We start from the raw sequence: 18503 nt of genomic DNA on the forward strand, positions 1-18503 counted from the left end.
AAAAAGTATGAAGTAAAACATTCTTTCTGACCATATAATAGATAGACCACTGAGTTGTTAGAAGCAGCAAAGAGTTTCCTGGTATTGAGGTCTAATAAAAATTTCTTCCATAGGTTTTCACAAAGGGGAATGGATAATGTGGTGGATGTTGTTTTTGGTCACCTAGCTACCATAAACCCAATAGTGTTATAACATTCTTTATTGTATCCCTCAGAGAGGCCAATGGCAGAATACCAACTCACTTCAGTGGCAGCAGTTCTGCAAGAAATCGAAGTAAATGAGGTCTGGGTAGATATGACTGGGTAACCTTAGCATTACTTCTTGCAGTTGAAATTTAGGGAATTCCTACAAACAGATGAAAAACATACCAAATTAGGAAGCAGTAACTTCTGTCCTGGTTCTGCCTCTGAGCAGAGGTGTAAGCATGGGCACATCACCTCCTGCCCCAGGTGCGTATCCCAGAAGCAAACTCCTAGACTTGTATTTGGGTACGAATGACCTATTATGAAGGTGATTTTGTAAAAAACAAAAACAAAAACAAAATCCAAGCCCTGAACTTTGTACCCTTATACCAGTTAGTTCTTGGTTGTCCTGGGCTGGGGTAGGGGGCTGGAGTGAGGACCCAAACAATCAATTTCCTCAGGTTGTTTGTAAAAGGCAAGGGCTCTAGGGCCCAAGAGAAATTCTCTAAAGTCCCAAAGAAACTTTAATGCCAAGCAAAATTAAAGGCCTCAAGTGGGGCATTAACATGGTTCGTCCTGACTTCTCTTCTTTGGGCCTCAGGATTTCATCTGTAATACAAAGTAGTAGGATTTGATGATCATTAATGTAGTATCTGTATGTGATTATAAATTCTGTGGCTCTAAGCTTACTTTTTAACTCTTTGGGGAATATTGTTTAAATGACAGCATGGCTAGGCAGCTTCAACAATTTAAAAAAGACTTATAGTCTAGCACAAAAATAAAGGTGCTGCCATGACGTGGCCAGACTGCTGTTTGTTAATGTGGAAATACACCCAAGAGGCTGTCTCTCCTGGTGGAGCCACAGAAGGAATGAGTGTGACACATGGGAAAGCGCAGGCTGGGGAAGAGCCAAGACTTGAACAGTGGTTAGAAGATGGAACTTTGTAAACTGCCTTGAAAGCCAATTATGGAACACTGAATGAAAGTTACTCAGCCTTTATGGCCACGGTGGCACCTGTTCAGACCAACTGATGGTAGTATTTACTCTCTCTCTTGCTTGGAAAAGATTTGATCCACCTTCTCCAACAGCACATCTGAAACCTGCCTGGAGGTGTGAAGCCGTATAACCCTTGACACCCATCTCCGCTATACGTCCTCCCCATCCTTCTTCCATGCAATCCAGGAGGGTGGGAAGTGGTGAGAAAGCTTATTTGCACTTAATCCATATTCTTTCAGTTTGGGTCTTTGGCAAAAGTTGTATTTGTTTATCCTCTAATCTCCAACTTTAGAAGTTTTTTAGAAGTTTTAATTCCTAATGAAACATATACATTATATAACTATGAACAAGTCACTTTGTTGAGTTTCAGTTTTCTTATGTGTTAAAGGAGCTAACATAGTATCTATCTCATATGTTATTGTGAAGATTAACAGAATTATTGGCTATACACCACTTAGAACAATGCTTGGCCAAAATTATCATGGTCAGTATTATCATCTCAGGTGGCATGGTGTTTTGAGATTGAGGCACAATGGGAATCTTTGTCTCTCACAGATGATATCTAGAATAAACACAGATACTCAAGGAACACATTTTTATTAAAACTTGATGAATTATTTTATTTGACCTAACTGCTCAAAGTTGTCTCTTTATGGATTCTAAGTTTCTTCTTACTGAATGTCTTAATATGTCTGCCCTGTTTAAAACAGCGGATCAGTATAAAACTGCAAAGTAAAATAAATAGCTTACATAAAGTACCATGGAATGCATAATGTCAACTATATCAACTGTTAGACACTAAGAAGAAAGACTGAATCCCTCTATTAAAAGACAGAGATAGTCTGCTTAGGTTAAGAAACAAAACCCAGTTACAAGTTATTTACAAGTAACAACTCAAGGTGATGACCCCAGTTTAAAAATAAAAGTATACTAGGTACATGCAAATTATAAGAAAGCATGAGTCATACTATTATTATCAGAAAAGGTAAGTTAAAAGATATAAAACAGGGTAAGCGGAGACATACATATGTTAAGTGGTGCAGTTTATGAACATGTATAACAGTACAAAAATCAGTGTGTTTCAAATCATGGAGCTAAACATGCAATACAAAATAATTAAAATATAAGAAAATTATGAAAAATTAAACTTGTAGTGGGAGATATTGTTATCCATTTTAAGACTGTTGAATCTAGTGGTCAAATGTTACTAAGGACACAGAAGACTTGAATTATACTATTACACACACCAGCTGAATTTAATGGATATTTGTATAGTGTTGTACCCAATGATTTGAGAATATCTCCCTGTATATCAGCTAGTCTCAATCTTTTTGGTTTCAGGACCCCTTAACACTGTTAAATATTATTGTAGTCCCCAAATAGCATTTGTGTATATATATTGGTTATATGTGGGTCTATATAGTATACATTAGAACATCTGAATTATATCTAAATTTACCATATTTGTAATTAAAAGTGATAGCTGAAAACATTCATCAATTTGTTTTAAATAACAGTGATAAATTTATTACATGTTAAGAATAATATACCTTATGAAAAATATATTTTCAAAAACAAAGAAGTATTGTAACAATATTTTGAGTTTTCTAAATATTTTTAATGTCTGTCTTAGAAGAAATATGTATTCTCATATTCTGCTTTGACACTCAATCTGTAATATATTGTTCTTAGTTGAAGTATGTGAGGAAACTCTAGCCCCATACCTATAGTCTCATACGTAGTTGGGAAAGGAAGAGTGTTTCAATAGCCTTTTCAGATAATTATGGATATTCTTCTGTAGTACCACAAAACTTGACAAGTGGTATGCTTTTAAATGTTATCTGCAATGTGAATTCTGAAACTATGTCAATGAACCTCACATACTCTGTTTCACTAACATCCATTGATTACTTGTGCACTTTGAAGGGATCATTTACCCAGAGATCATTTTGTAATGTCAGGCATTGGTAATATGGAAAATACTGGTTCAGTGAGTTTGCAGATCTTCCAAAATTTGATAAATCATTTTACATTATCCAAAAAATTGAATCATTAATATCATTACCAGTTTCATCAGAAAAGGTTTTAAGTATGAGGAAGGGGTCAAGCTCAGATTATTGAGTGCTGTGAAGTGTGTAAACCTGGCGATTCACAGACCTGTACCCCTGGGGATAAAAATATATGTTTATAAAAAATAAAAAATTAAAAAAATTCTATTTTTGTTAAAATTATATTTTATCTTTGGCAAGAAATGTTGTCAGTTATTTTCCTGTGTATATATGTATCAGGTAGTTCAACTCTCAATTCAGTCACACAACTGATTTTCCTCAAGACAACCATCTTACCTTCATACATAGCAGAAGTACTTTTTGCACATTTTGTATTTTATCCAAGAAAATATTAAAAACACTTGCTCAGGGTTAAGTTTTAATAAAATTTATTATTATTTTTGCTGCTTCGGTAGGATATTCTTAAGTGAAAGAGCATTTTTTGTTTTTTACAAGTGTTTCAGTGAAGAAAATGACTTCTATTACAGTTCAGTGTTCTCCCTTGTTTTGTGTTAAACAATTTTACCCACCCTTTCTTTTGCACATTAGTGCAGCTGCTAACACAATAAAACTGCAAATAATGTCTTAGTATTATTATGAAAATAGTTTTCATCTGTGACCTCCTTGAAAAGTTCTCTGAAAACCCCAGTGATTAGAAGACCATACTTTGTAAAGCTAATTCCATATATTATATATGTGTCTGTATGAAATGTACACATATTACACACATATACATATATGTTATATATACCAGTTATATATGTTATATATACCAGTTTATATATGTTATATATTCCAGTTTTATCAGGGATCTTACTTCCCTTTATCATGTTGTTTTGCCATCTACTAGGGCACCATCACTACTTGGTCACAGCTGGTATTCTATAGTTTCTAGCTGGTGCCAAGGGGCAATGAAGCACAGAGGAGGTATGCCCATTGTCTTAAGACCCAAGCTGGGATGTTTGTAATGTAACCCAGAACTGAAATTCTAGATAATATCGACCTTATAAGAAAGTGGTAGAGGGTGCCTGGGTGTCTCAGTGGGTTGGACCGCTGCCTTCGGCTCAGGTCATGATCTCGGCATCCTGGGATAGAGTCCTGCATCTGACTCTCTGCTCAGCAGGGAGCCTCTCTCTCTCTCTGCCTCCCTTTCTGTCTACTTGTGATCTCTGTCAAATAAATAAATAAAATCTTTATAAAAAAAAAAAAGAAAGAAAGTGGTAGAAAAAGCCACAGAAACGAGAGGGCATGCTAGAGTTATTGTCTCATTGAAAGGAAGATATAGAGAGCGATAAGTTTGAGAAATATTATGTTTGAATCTGGGGTTGAAGACAATCTCTGAAAATAAAAATAGAACATAATAAAGTTCAAACAATTACAAAAAAATTATTCTCTTAATTAGAAAGCAATAAAGGAGAAAAATAAAACAAAATTTTGGGAAATAAAATGTGTGAAATGAAATAGTAGTAATATAATAGTGATTGCAATAAATGTAATTCATTTAATGGGCTCAGCTCAATAATTAAAAACTAGAGAGGGGCGCCTGGGTGGCTCAGTGAGTTAAAGCATCTGCCTTCAGCTCAGGTCACGATCCCAGGGTCCTGGGATCGAGCCCCATGTCAGGCTCTCTGCTCCGCGGGGAGTCTGCTTCTTCCCCCCTCTCTCTCTGTCTCCCTCTCTGCCTACTTGTGATTTCTCTCTCTCTGTCAAATAAATAAAATCTTAAAAAAAAAAACAAAAACTAGAGAGTCTTAGTTTGGACTTAAAATCTCAAAAAATATCATTCAATGTCCAAAAGATAGAATTTAAAACAAAATGATTGAGAAACTGAAATAAAAAGTTAGAATAACAAAAAATAACAAGAGTGTTAACCAAAAGAAGATGGGGTGCTGGCCATCTTAAAATGTGATGAAATATCAAAGATAATTACAGACAATGAAAGAAGTGACATTGCAATAAAAGAAATAGTAAAGTAAGAAGATATAATAGCTATGAATATTGACATCTGCCACTCTACAAAATACATAATGCAACTATTATGGGAAGAAACAGATGAATCAACTGTTGCAGTTTTAGAGTTTTAACACAAACCTCTTGGAATGAGGTAGGAAAAAATAGCTGAGCTATAGAAGACCTGCACAATGCAATTAATATGCTCAAATGATTACACAGAGAACTCTCAGCAACACTGAATACACATTTTTGTGCATTCATAGAATATTTACAAAACTTGTCCATATACAAAGGAAGCCTCAATACATCCCAAAGAATACATAATGATGTATAAAATGAGCACAAGAACTAACAGTTAAATGTTTAGAATGTGTGAAGCACAGTTCTAAGTAATTTGAATCCTCAGAGAAACCTATCTTATGAGTCTCAGTTGATTAAGCATCTGTCTTTCACTCAGGTCATGATCTCAGGGTCCTGGGATCAAGCCTGTCCTTGGGTTCCCTGCCCACTTCTCCCTGTCCTCCTGCTCATGCTCTCTCTTGCTCTCTCCATCTCTCAAATAAGTAAATGAAATCTTAAAAAATTTTTATTATTTTCCTTTATAACACAAAAGCTAAGTAACTTGTCCAATTCATTAAACTATGCAACTGTTCTTAATCATTATGTTGTACTAATAATCTTATGCTAATTAATTTGATAATCTGGATAAAATGAAGACATTTCTGGAAAAAGTTAAAATGCAAAAATTGGTATAAGAAGAAATAGAGAACATGAACAAACCAGTAGGTATTAAAAAGAAGTAAATGGTAATCAGTGTCATATAGTCTGTATTCTTCCACTATTAATATATAAGATTTGGGTTAAAAATAAAATCATAAGGGAAATTGAAAAATATTTAAAACTAAAGAAAATTTAAAGCATGTCGGGGTACCTGGGTGGCTCAATGGGTTAAAGCCTCTGCCTTCAGTTAGGGTCATGATCCCAGGATCCTAGGATCAAGCCCCACATTGGGCTCTCTGCTCAGCAGGAACTCTGCTTCCTCATCTCTCTCTGCCTGCCTTTCTGCCTACCTACTTGTGATCTCTGTCTGTCAAATAAATAAATAAAATCTTTAAAAAATATATAAAGGTTGTCAATGAATGGATAAAGATGTGGTACATATATACAATGGAATATTACTCAGCCATCAAAAAGAATGAAATGTTGCCATTTACATTGATGTGGATGGAACTAGAGGGTATTATGCTGAGTGAAATAAGTCTGTTGGACAAAGACAAATACTATATGATTTCACTCATGTGGAAATTAAGTAACAAAACAGATGAACATGGAGGAAGGGAAGGAAAAATAAAATAAGATGAAATCGAAGAGATAGATAAAACATAAGAGATTCTTAACTATAGGAAACAGTTGCTGGAGGGGAGTTGGGTGAGCCAATGGAGTACCTGGGTGATGGGCATTAAGGAAGGTACCTGATGAAATGAGCACTGGGTGCTATATGCAACTAAACTCAACTTCTGAAATGAATAATACTATATGTTAATTAACTGATTTTAAATTAAAAAGAGATAACCACCATTAACAGTTAAAAAAAAGACTGTCAAAATCTGTGGCACATAGCTAAAGTATTTTTTATAGGGAAATGTGTAGTTTTAAAATATGTATTAGAGCATTAAAAAAATAGGAAAAAATGTACTAAGCTTTCAACTTAAAAATTTGGAAAGGAGGTGCCTGGGTGGTTCAGTCAGTTAAGAATCTGCCTTCAACTTGGGTCATGATCCCAGGGTCCTGGGATTGAGTCCTGCTTTGGGTTCCTTGTTCAGGAGTAATCCAGCTTCTCCTTCTGCCCTTTTCCCTGCTCATGCTCTCATCTCAGTCTCAATCTTAAAATAAATAAATAATCTTAAAAAAATAAAAATAAAATTTTGGAAAGAAAGAGCAAAGCTAAAATTCTGAGCAAAGAAAGAAGAAAAAAATGTGTATTTGATTGGGAAAGCATTACAACTGAATGAGATGAAATAATTGTGGGAGAAGAAAGGGGAATAAAAGTTTAAAAGGGAAAGAATGGAGGATCAGAGGCCACACAGGGGCCACACAGCAAAGCTGGTGAAGTCTTCTGGAAGGCTGTTGCTTGCAACTAGTGGTGGGCTTTGTTGTGAGGACTAAAGGGATTATGATAGTAGAAAGTGCTTTGGACAGGCCCTGGCACATAAAAACATGTGATACTCTTATTTTGCATATAATAACAATAATTAATCGGAAGCAGATTTGGGAAAATATGTTATTGTAACAATGCCATTATAATCAAGATTAGAAAATAGGAATAAATTTAACAAGAAAGCTACTTATGAGTAAAACCACAGAATTTTATTCAAGGATATAAATTATAATTTAAGCCAGGTATCTGCTAACTTTTCTGTAAAAGACCAAATAGTAACTATTTCAGGCTTTGTGGCATGTATGGTCTCCATAGCAACTATTCAACTCTGCCACTGCTCAACTCCAGTTGTAGCATTATGACAGCTATTGACAAGATAGAAATGATGGGCATGGCTAGATTTGGCCAATGGGCCGTAGTTTGCTGACCCCTGACTTTAAAAAATGGAATTACATGCCATATGCTTGGGTGAAAAAATTTAACAAGGACAAATGTCAATTTCTCCAAAATAAAAAAGAGGTATTCTGTAAAGATAATTGCATTAGAGCAACTGAAGAGAAAGCCCAGAAATAGTTTTTCTTTCTCTCCCTCCCCTTTTCTCTATTACTCTCTCTTCTTACCTATTCAGTAGAAAAATGTCAAATATATCTAGATTTGAGATGAGAACTTTTCAATCAAGATAGAAAACCTGTAAGTCATAAAAGGGAAGACTGGTTTTTGATTACATAACAAATATGAATGCTTATATAGTAAGAGATACCATATACATGATACAAAGTAGACAGAATTGTATTTTCTGCAATTCGTGTGAGAAATAATATTTAAGTATACAAAATTTTTACACTGCTACTAGAAAGGCAAAAACACAATAATGGGAAAAAGCAATTTAAAGAAATGCAAATTGAAAGGGTTCATTAAAGTATTAACATATGCTTTGCCTCAGCAGTAGAAACATCTTCCCTAACATTGGTAACCCAAGCATGTATTGGGTTATATTGCAGCAGTCTCTGTGATAGAGGGAAAAGCAGAAACAGAGCAAATGCTTATCAATCTAAGAATGGCTGAGTGTACTGTAATACATTTAGACTATAAATATTACATGGAAATTAAAAAGAATGTGTTAGAGTTTCTGGTTTAACTGAGTGATTTCTAAATATACAGAGAAAATAAATTAGATGTAGATATAGATATAGTCTCCTTTTTTAAATAAGTAATGAGCCTCCCCAAATCTTATGTGCATAAGTGTATATATCTATATGTAAATTATATGAGCACAAAAGAGTAAAAAATATTGATTGGGGATACGGGGGGCTGGAAAGAAGCAAGGCACATGCACACACACAGTTTGTAAGGAAAAAAGTGCTCATAATTTTAAAAATCTCACTTATGTAAAATTTTATTTATATATCCAGAGGTGGCATTAAAAATATTTAACAACCGGTATGGCACAGGTACAGACCAATCAGAACAGATGCTGACTGGTACATTGTACAGTGTGTGTTCACTGAATATTGGCTCTGTTACTTCCCTACATACTCATGCCTTTATTTCTGTGGGATAGATTCCTAGGAGTTGGATTGCTGGGTCAAAGGGTATGTGTATTTCTAATTTTAAAAGAAATTGCCAGATTGCTGTCCAAAAAAGACTGTAGCAATTCACATTTCTTCTAGCAATTTATATAAGAGTGCTTTTTCCCCACATCCCAACAGCAGTGGAGAACATATCAATCACTGAGCAGGGAAATATTCTAAGATAGGCAAGTATTCTGTCTCTCAGCTGGAAGCCCCAGCTGTTGAAAAGAGTGAAAGGAGCTTGTGGTTTTAAAGAAGGTCTCTGACATGCTAATCTTAAACTCTGAATACTATGTGCTCGAGGTAGAATGCCTACCAGCTGCTCCTGTCTTCCCTCATGTTAATCCCCACCAACTCCAATTTAGGCCTGTCCCTTCTTCCTAACCTGAGGTGATAATTTTATTGCAGCGGATGTTCCTATCTTTGAGATATGTAGTACCATTTAAAGCTTTTATCACTAACCCCAGAGGATTTGGTTGCCTCAGCAAATGGACACCATAATAACGAACTACTATTTTTAATAAACCAAAGTTCAAACCAGAAAACTCAAATGACAAGGGCTTTGCTGTAGGGAATGCAGACTCATGGTGTTTCATAAACTTGTGTAGAAAAGATAAAGAGGTGAATAGTTATTCCTTATGGGATACAAATATTATTCTTTGGTTAGGGTGTTTAGCCCACTGGGTGTACAGAACACTTAAAGATAGAAAAGGAAAGGAGGTAAATATGACTGAATTCACAGCATAGTTGATAAGATGGATGAATAATGATATTATTTATAAAGAGTAAATGTGCAGAAGTGCTTTTTAAAAAAAAGGAACATTAAATTCAGCTTTGAAGATTGAGTTTCCTTTACTAACATTTATTGAGAGGCTACTATATTCTGGGTGTTGAGGATCCAGAGATAAATGACACCTTAAGCCACAAAGATAGATCTATGGGTATAGATGGATCTAGATAGATATAGAGTCTAATGGACAATTAAAGTTTGTGGTGTATATTTTAGTTAAGGTAAAATTCTAAGGTAACATAGGAGAAGAGAAAAAAGACACCTAGCCCTAAGAAAGGGTCCCTGGGAGTCTTACTGGTAGCGGTGATACCCTAGGAGTTTATACCGGGAATAGTGTGAGTCCAGTGAAATATAAGGGAAGGGCATTCCAGATGAAAGGAAAGCGTTTACAAAGGCACAAAGGGAGGCTGATTGGAACAGGTGTAGGAAAATACAGTTGGTTAGGTATCGCTGGAATGTGAGCGAACATAGGGCAGTAGTCAGAAACAAATTGGAGAATAGGATCATGAAAGGCCATGCTGAAGAATTGGGGTTTACCCTCTAGTTGGCAACGGGTGAATCATTGATAAAGGAGGTGAGTGAAGACCAAATTTGTATTCAAAATTGATCATGGACCTCTGTAGAGAAGGTGGATTTGAGGAGAGGTGGTGGGACTGGAGTCAGGAGACCCCAACAGGAGGGGCTGCAAGCACCTTAGCAAGATCCTAAGGCCACAGGGACCCAGGTGTTGGTATGTCCCAGACAACCCACCCACCATTCTGCCTATCTCCTCTCATTTCCCTTTCATATTTCTAATCTAGCAAATCCTATCTTTGTCAAATATTAGAGCAAGCAATCAATTTGATACCAAATGATGAATAAGTCACAGGCTTATTTTAAAACCACTTTTAATTCTAAATTGGAAGCATTTCAAGTAAGATTACTTAGTTAAAACCATAACTTTTGGCTATGTGAGAGTGTCATTTACACTTCATAGCTGGCCACCTGCTCTGCCTGCTTATAAAACCAGCCTTGTGCAACATACAGCTATGGTCAGAGGTGAATGAATGGGAATGTTTCCTTCCACCTTTGACAGGGTCTCTATTACAGGGTCTCTGGTTACAGAAACCTAAAGCAACCCTAGCAACTTAAACAAAAGTGAAGTTGGGCATTAAAGAGGGCGTGTGATATGATGAGCACTGGGCGATATGCTCAACTAATGAATCATTGAACATTGTATCAAAAACTCATGAGGGGTTGCCTGGGTGGCTCAGTGGGTTAAGCCTCTGCCTTCAGCTCAGGTCATGATCTCAGGGTCCTGGGATCCAGTCCTGCATTGGGCTCTGTGCTCAATGGGAGCCTGCTTCCCTTCCTCTCTCTGTGTCTACCTCTCTGCCTACTTGTGAGCTCTCTCAGTCAAATAAATAAATAAATAGAATCTTAAAACAAAACAAAACTATGATGTACTATAACTTGGCTAATGGAATTTTTTTTTTTAAAAAGTTAAGTTTGGGATGAAACAAGGGTGAGTTTCTTGGAAACATGTGAGATTTCACAGGAGTAAAGGAAAAAGGAAGCAACCATGTTGGGGAAACAAAGTGGTTCCAGGGATACTTGAGTCAGGAACCGACGTGTCCCTCCGGGGCATGGCCTTAGAAGGGCCTTGGCTCTGATTTAGAGTCCATAAAGCTCTTGACTGACATAGTTTGTTTCATGTCCTCATCCCCTGGTGAGGGTAGGATGAGGGTGAGGGGTGCCATAGTTCATTCCTAGGAAAAGAGGGAGGAGTCACCAGAAGAACAGGGAAGGAATGCTTAGCAGGCAAATACAACAGATATCCACTATAGCGTTGCCTTGCTAATTTAATTTATAAATTGAGTGGACTAGGAGATTCTAAACCTTCTTCCTCTAAAGTTTGGACTTTAGAATCAAATATGACTAGGTACCCTTGTATGCTTTTATAAGTCCATAGATCCCTCTTATCAATTCTTCCCTTAGAGAGACAGTTTCAGTTTTAGGTGTGTGGCCAGATAGGGTCTAAATAGAACTACCAGTGTTTGCCTGCTGGATATTTATAATCGGCTTATAGCAATGGAAAGATTAGTGTTTAAAAAATAGAGCTATAAAGGAAATATTCACAAGGTTTTTAGAAAGATACAAGTTCCATAGCTTCCCCGTAGCAGAAGGCTATTCCAAGAAATTAGCTCTGTTTAAAATATGTGGAGTCTTTAGTTTTAGGGACTTCTACTAGCCTTCCCATTTTAAGACCAAGAATGTGCACTTTCAAGATAGTTAAAAATACAGTGTTTCCATCTCTGACCAGACAAAATGTTGACCAAAAAGTTAATTACAGCAGAAGTTGCTTAATTAGTACATGTGTTAGTGGTGTGGCAACTGCCCTAAAGACATTTTCAGAGACCCTCTAACAGTGTTCTTCGTGGGCTCCAGGAAGCCTGGGTCTCTGGCTTGCAAGGCCCTGGCAGAAGCCTTCACTTGCCTTTTTACAGTAATAACAGATGGTTGGCACCAATTGATGTTTGCCTCTACAAGTTTCTTTCTATTCAAGACCATAACATGCTTCCTGGCTGCATTTTGGCTTCTTTGTGGAACTTATTCTTCTTCATTAAAGATGGGCAGAATCTCAGTGATTTGAGTTCTGGCTTTGATTTGGGAAGTAAATTTCGAGGAAGAATGGAGTGTGTGCCTTTGATTTCTAACCTTTCCTTTTACTTCTATGTGACTCAAACCGAAATTATAGCCTTCCATTATTTTCCCCTTGAATGATTTTTGACGTGCTTCTAACAAATAGGGAAAATAAACTAACCAGCATAAGAAAACCAGTGTCAGCATTAGAAAACCATGTGTAAGAGCAAATGGAAAACCAGCATCCACAACTCATAAAAATTAATGGCAGGGTGTGGCACACAGCTGCCCACCGATGAGAAGAAAGCTATATAGTGAATTGGTGGGGAATTAACTATTGTAAGAGGAGAAGTAGAGTAATAGTGATTTGACCCGGTAACATTGGTGGGGAGGATGACAGGAAAAGAAAGAAATATTTAAGCATTTGCCCGAGAGTCATTGGTTTTTCCTGTTACACAGATATTTTTCACCATGGAAATATTCATTCGGGGATGATTGCAGTGGTTATGACAATAGAAGTTGGTGAGATAGGAAAACTGGAGTGTTCTAAGGAAAAGAAGATTTAAATTTGAGACATCTTGAAGTGCTCTAAGAGGATCCCATTATAGACACTTGGACAGGTAATCAGAATTTTATTCAATTATGAATACTGGGCACATTTAAATGATGCAAGTCAAAGGTGAAAAAAGTGACACAAGGAAAGGTGAAAAAAAGCTTCTTCTCAGATACAGCATATGTCATTTCTGCTCATATTCAATGGCCAAACAAGTCATGTGGTCAAACAGATCATCAGTGGGAGGGAAATACACTCTTCCTATGAGGAGGACGTCGTAAAGAGATGCAGCAAGTATTTTGAACAAATAATTCAATCAATCCTATTACTAACACAATTTGTTTAGTTATCATAGATTTTCATTTTATTTCTTTATTTTAAATTTTTTCCAGCTTACTGAGATATACTTCACATATGATATTGTGTAAGTTTAGGGCCTACAAAGTGATGATTTCTCTAGAGGCTGCAAAAATGTTTATTGCAGTAAGGTTAGGTAACACATCCTTTACTTCTAACAATTACTGTTTTGTTTTTTTGTTATGGTGAGAAAATTTTAATTCTACTCTCACGGCAACTTTTGGGTATATAATCCAGTATTATTAATTATAGACATCATGTTGTACCTTAGATCTCTAAAACATACTCATTTTACAACTGAGAGTTTGTACTTTGAAAACTATTTCCCTAATTCCCTTGCCCCCGGCAACCATCATTCTATTCCATTTCTGAGTTCAGTGAACTCTACATATGAGATTATAGAGTATTTGTCTTTCTGACTTATTCCAGTTAAATAAATGAGGGCTGGCTATCAAAATCCATCCATGTTGCTTCATGGCAGGATTTCCTACTTTTTTTTTTTTTTAAAGATTTTATTTATTTATTTGACAGATAGAGATCACACGTAGGCAGAAAGGCAGGCAGAGAGAGCGAGAAGGGGTAGCAGGCTCCCCGCTCAGCAGAAAGCCCAATGCGGGACTCGATCCCAGGACCCTGGGATCATGACCTGAGCCGAAGGCAGAGGCTTTAATCCACTGAGCCACCCAGGTGCCCCAGAATTTCCTACTTTTTAATGGCTGAATAATATTCCACTCTGTTTGTGAATACATGTGTGTTTCACATCTTCTTTATCGATTTATCCACTGATGGACTCTTAGGTTATTTTCATGTGTTAGCTAGTGTGTATAATGCTTCAATGAACATGACAGTATAGATATCTCTTTGAGATCTTATTTTCATTTCCTTTGGATATACTCAGAAGTGTGATTACTGGAACATATGGTAGTTCTCTTTGTAATTTTTGGAGGAATCTTCATACTGTTTTCCATAGTGGCTGTATCAATTTACATTCTGACCAACAATGTACCGGAGTTCTCTTTTTCTCTACATCCTAACAGGTTTTTTGTTTGTTTTGTTTGTTTTTTGGTGGAGTCCTTAGAATTTGGTATAAACAAGGTCATGTCATAAACAAACAGACAATTTGACTTCTTTCTTTTTGACTTGGATGCCTTTTATTTCTTTTTTCTTGCCTAACTGTTCTATCTAGGACTTATAGTACTGTGTTGAATAGGAATGGTGAGAGTGAGTACTCTTGTCTCTATTACTGATTAAAAAGGGCAAACTTTCAAACTCTCACCATTGAGTACAAAGTTAGTTGTGGACTTGTCACATATGGCCCTTGAGTATGTTGAGGTGTGTTCCATCAATACCCCATTTCTTGAAAGTTTTTATCATGAAAGGATTTTTAATTTTGTCATATGACTTTTCTACAACTATTAAGAATATCATGACATTTTCTTTCATTGTGTTAATGTACTATAGCACATTTATTGATTTGCATATATTAAACCATTCTTGAATCCCAAGGATAAATCTCACTTGATCATGATAAATTATCCTTTTAATGTGCTGTTGAATTCAATTTGTTGGTATTTTGTTGACAAATTTTGCATCTATTTTTGGTAGAGATATTGTCCTGCAGTTTTCTTTTCTGGTAGTATCCATATCTGGCTTTGATATCTGCATAATTCTGGATTGTAAAGTGAGTTGGGGAGTCTTCCCTCATCTTCAGTTTTTGGGACAAGTTTGAAAAGAATAAGCGTTGTTTTTTTTTTTTTTTTCAGTATTATGTAGAATTCGTCTGTGAAGCCAACTGGTCCTGGGCCTGTCTTTGTTGGGAGCTTTTGATTACTGATTCAATCTCTTTACTCACTATTAGTCTGTTCAGATTTTCTGTTTCTTCATGATTCAGCCTGGCTACTGTGTATGTGTCTAGGAATTTATCTTCATGTCAAATTGCTTTTTTTGGAGGGGGATAAAGGCTAGGGTCTCCTACTTCACCATCTTGGTAATGTCTAGCAAACCCTTCCCTTCATCCAAGTTTTCAAATTTATTAAAATAAAGATTTTAACACTATTTCAGTTTTTTCCCTAAAATTTTGACTACATATCTACTATATATGTTCCCCCTATTTGATTTGTGTCTTCTGTTTTTTCCATGGTTAATTTTTCCAGAATTTTACCTCTTGACTTTTCAAATTAAAGGGCTCTATGGTTCCTACCTATTGATACTTCTGATTTCTATTGTACACGTATTTGTCCTTATCTTTACTGTTTCTATCTAATCTACTTAGACTTGTTCTACTTTTTCTAATTCCTTAAGTCAATATGTAGCTATTCAATTTTCACTTTCCCCTATATAAGTATTTAGCATTATTTTTCCCTTATTTGCTGCCTCTCACAAATTTCTGGATGTAGTAGTTTCAGGATTATTCAGTTCTAAGTGTTTTATAATTTCCATTTTGACTTCTTTTATCTTTGGTCTTAAAAATATATTTTTAAAATTTCTGAACAGGATAGCCTGGGTGGCTCAGTGGGTTAAGCCTCTGCCTTCTGCTCAGGTCATGATCTCAGGATCCTGGGATTGAGGCCCACATCAGGCTCTCTGCTCAGTGGGGAGCCTGTTTCTCTCTCTCTCTCTCTGCCTGCCTCTCTGCCTACTTGCGATCCCTCTCTCTGTCAAATAAATAAAATATTTAAAAATTTCTTTAAATTTAAAGATTAAAATCTTTTAAATCTTTAAAAAATCTTAAAAAACCTGAACAGATTATTATTTTTATTGTTTCCTAACTTTAATTTCTTACTTAAATTTATTTCATTTGATTATTATAAAAATATTTTGATATGTATGGACTATTGCCTTATGACCTGATGCAGTGTCAATTTTTGGTCAGAAGAGTGGACATTCTGTTATTATTAAGCTTGGTATTTTAAATATGTGCCTTTGTTAATTGGGTTCTTTACATATCCTATATTCTTAATTATTTCTTATCTGGTTAATCTATCATTTCTGATAGAAATATATTCATATAACTCACTGTGAATCTAGATTTGTGATTTTCTCCTTGTAATTGTCATTTTTAAAAATGTATTTTACATCTATGTTATAAGTTATATATAAACTTAGAATTGTTATAGGTCCTTGGTAAACTGTACTTATTGCCATTAGGGAGTGACTCTTTTTCCACTGATAATGTTCTTGACTTAAAATATATTTTACCTAATATGAATATAGCTACTCCAATGTTATTTTACTTAAAACCCGGTAGTATATATTTTTTCATTGTTTTCTTTCCAATTTTTTTTTTTTTTTTTTTTTTTTATGTTTTAGATTTTTTCTTGTAGTGGATTTTGTTTTTGTATTCAACTGAAAATTTCTTTTAGTTTAATTGATTTAGTTTATTTAAATTTATTATAAATGCTGACACATTTGAATTTTTTTTTCAGCCACTTCATTTTGTATTATTTTGTTCATTGGCTTATTGGAGGTAGAGTAAATTAGGATCCAAATCTGCATGAAGGTAAGTTGATGATTATGAAAATAGCACCTGGGCTAAAGCATACAGCCTTACTTTTTGTCCCCTTTGTCATTGAGCAGATTTTTCTTCCAATCTAATCCTTTCATTAAAGGTGTACCCTTTTAGGAACATAAGCATTATGTATGTTATTTAGTTCTTGTTTCCTTATTTTGGCCTAAGGTCTTCATTTCTGTCCCCATTTGCTGCTAAATCCAAATCCCCATGTGTTTGATAAATGCCTCTAGGGTTACAAAGGCCAATTCTAATTTTCAGCTTTCTCTTTGTTTTTTGGGCCCTGGACATTTTCTTATTGTAATTTCAGCTACCAATTTAAAGGATATGTGATAGATTTTACCCATCATCTTTCTGGGTGGTTTGAGGTAGAAAGTTTTTCTTTAGAATACCTTATCTGCCTATGTTGCTGGGAAAGAGAACTGGTACCAGTTTTCTTTCTTTCTTTCTTTCTTTCTTTCTTTCTTTCTTTCTTTCTTTCTTTCCTTCTTTCTTTTTAAATTGGAAGGGTATCAGTGCTTCTCAATTCTATGCTACCCTTTTGTTGGATGTATACATCCTTTAGATTCTTCTACTCCAGCTGCAGCTGCTGGATCCTTGAGAAAACAGATTTGGCACATCATACCAACCTTTCCCATGCATTTAACCAAATAAAAGTATGTATACATACTTGTTCAATTATGAAAAGATATTTACGTATTTCTAATGTTAGTGTGAATTTATATTTTAGCACCACCACTTAAGCTGTAATATAAACTTTATTTTTCCAAATGAGTAATCCTGGAATGTTACCAAAGGCTGAACTGCAAAACTCTAAAAACAAAGATATTTTTATAAATAAAGTGATGTATGCTCTTCTTTTTCAGTTTGCCAAAGTTAAATTTGATTAGAAATCTGGAAGATTTGTGGTTCCTGTTTCTGAAAGATGACTGATAACAACTATTCTAGTTTGTATGCCTAGTGTGATAAGTTATTTTTTTTGCAATTTGCAAATCCTAGCAATAAGTCTCAAGGCTTAACTTTACATGAAGCTTTAAAAAAAAATTTATTTGTGAGTTTTATTTTTTTAATTTATTTTTTATTTTTTATTATAATGTTTAGTTAGCCAACATAGAATACATCATTAGTTTTTGATGTAGTGTTCAATGATTCATTAGTTGTCTGTAACACACAGCACTCATCACAGGCTGAACTAAAAAATGCTATGAATGAGATGTGGTCTAAACTGGATACTCCAACAGCCAAGGTAAATGAGGCAGAAGAAAGAATTAGTGATCTAGAAGATAAGCTAATGGAAAGGAAGGAATTTGGGCAAAAAAGGAGATAGGCTACTAGTAGCACATGAAAAAAGGATTGGAGAGATTAATGATGCCATGAAACTTTACAATATCAGAGTAATTGGGATCCTCAAGGGGGTGGAGAGAGAGAGAGAGAGAGAGAGAGAGGGCTGGAAGGTATATTTGAACAAATCATAGCTGAGAACTTCCCTAATCTGGGGAAAAAAACAAGCATTCAAGTCTGAGAGGCAGAGAGGACCCCTCCCAAAATCAATAAAAGTAGATCAACACTCTGACATATAATATTGAAGCCTGCAAATTTTACAGCCAAAGAAATTATCCTGAGAATAGCCAGGGAGAGGGGGTTCCTTACATATGGAGGGAGGAACTTCAGAATAACATCAGACCTGTCTGCAGAAAGCTGGCAAGCCAGAAAGGGCTGGCAAGACATATTCAGAGTACTAAATGAAAATAACATTTAGCCAAG

The 18503-nt window shown here is 35.4% G+C and overlaps 1 long non-coding RNA gene across 1 annotated transcript in view; it reads right to left on the minus strand.

Moving 5' to 3' along the window:
* Positions 1–248: 248 nt before the first annotated feature.
* LOC309842967 overlaps positions 249–18503 on the minus strand; it is a 55383-nt gene continuing 37128 nt past the window's right edge. The window contains exon 3 of the long non-coding RNA XR_014299880.1: positions 249–345. This is a non-coding gene — a long non-coding RNA (uncharacterized lncRNA). The remainder of the gene's footprint in view (positions 346–18503) is intronic.

This window comes from Mustela nivalis, assembly GCF_964662115.1.
Source record: "Mustela nivalis genome assembly, chromosome: 10".
NCBI classification, from domain to species: Eukaryota; Metazoa; Chordata; class Mammalia; order Carnivora; family Mustelidae; genus Mustela; species Mustela nivalis.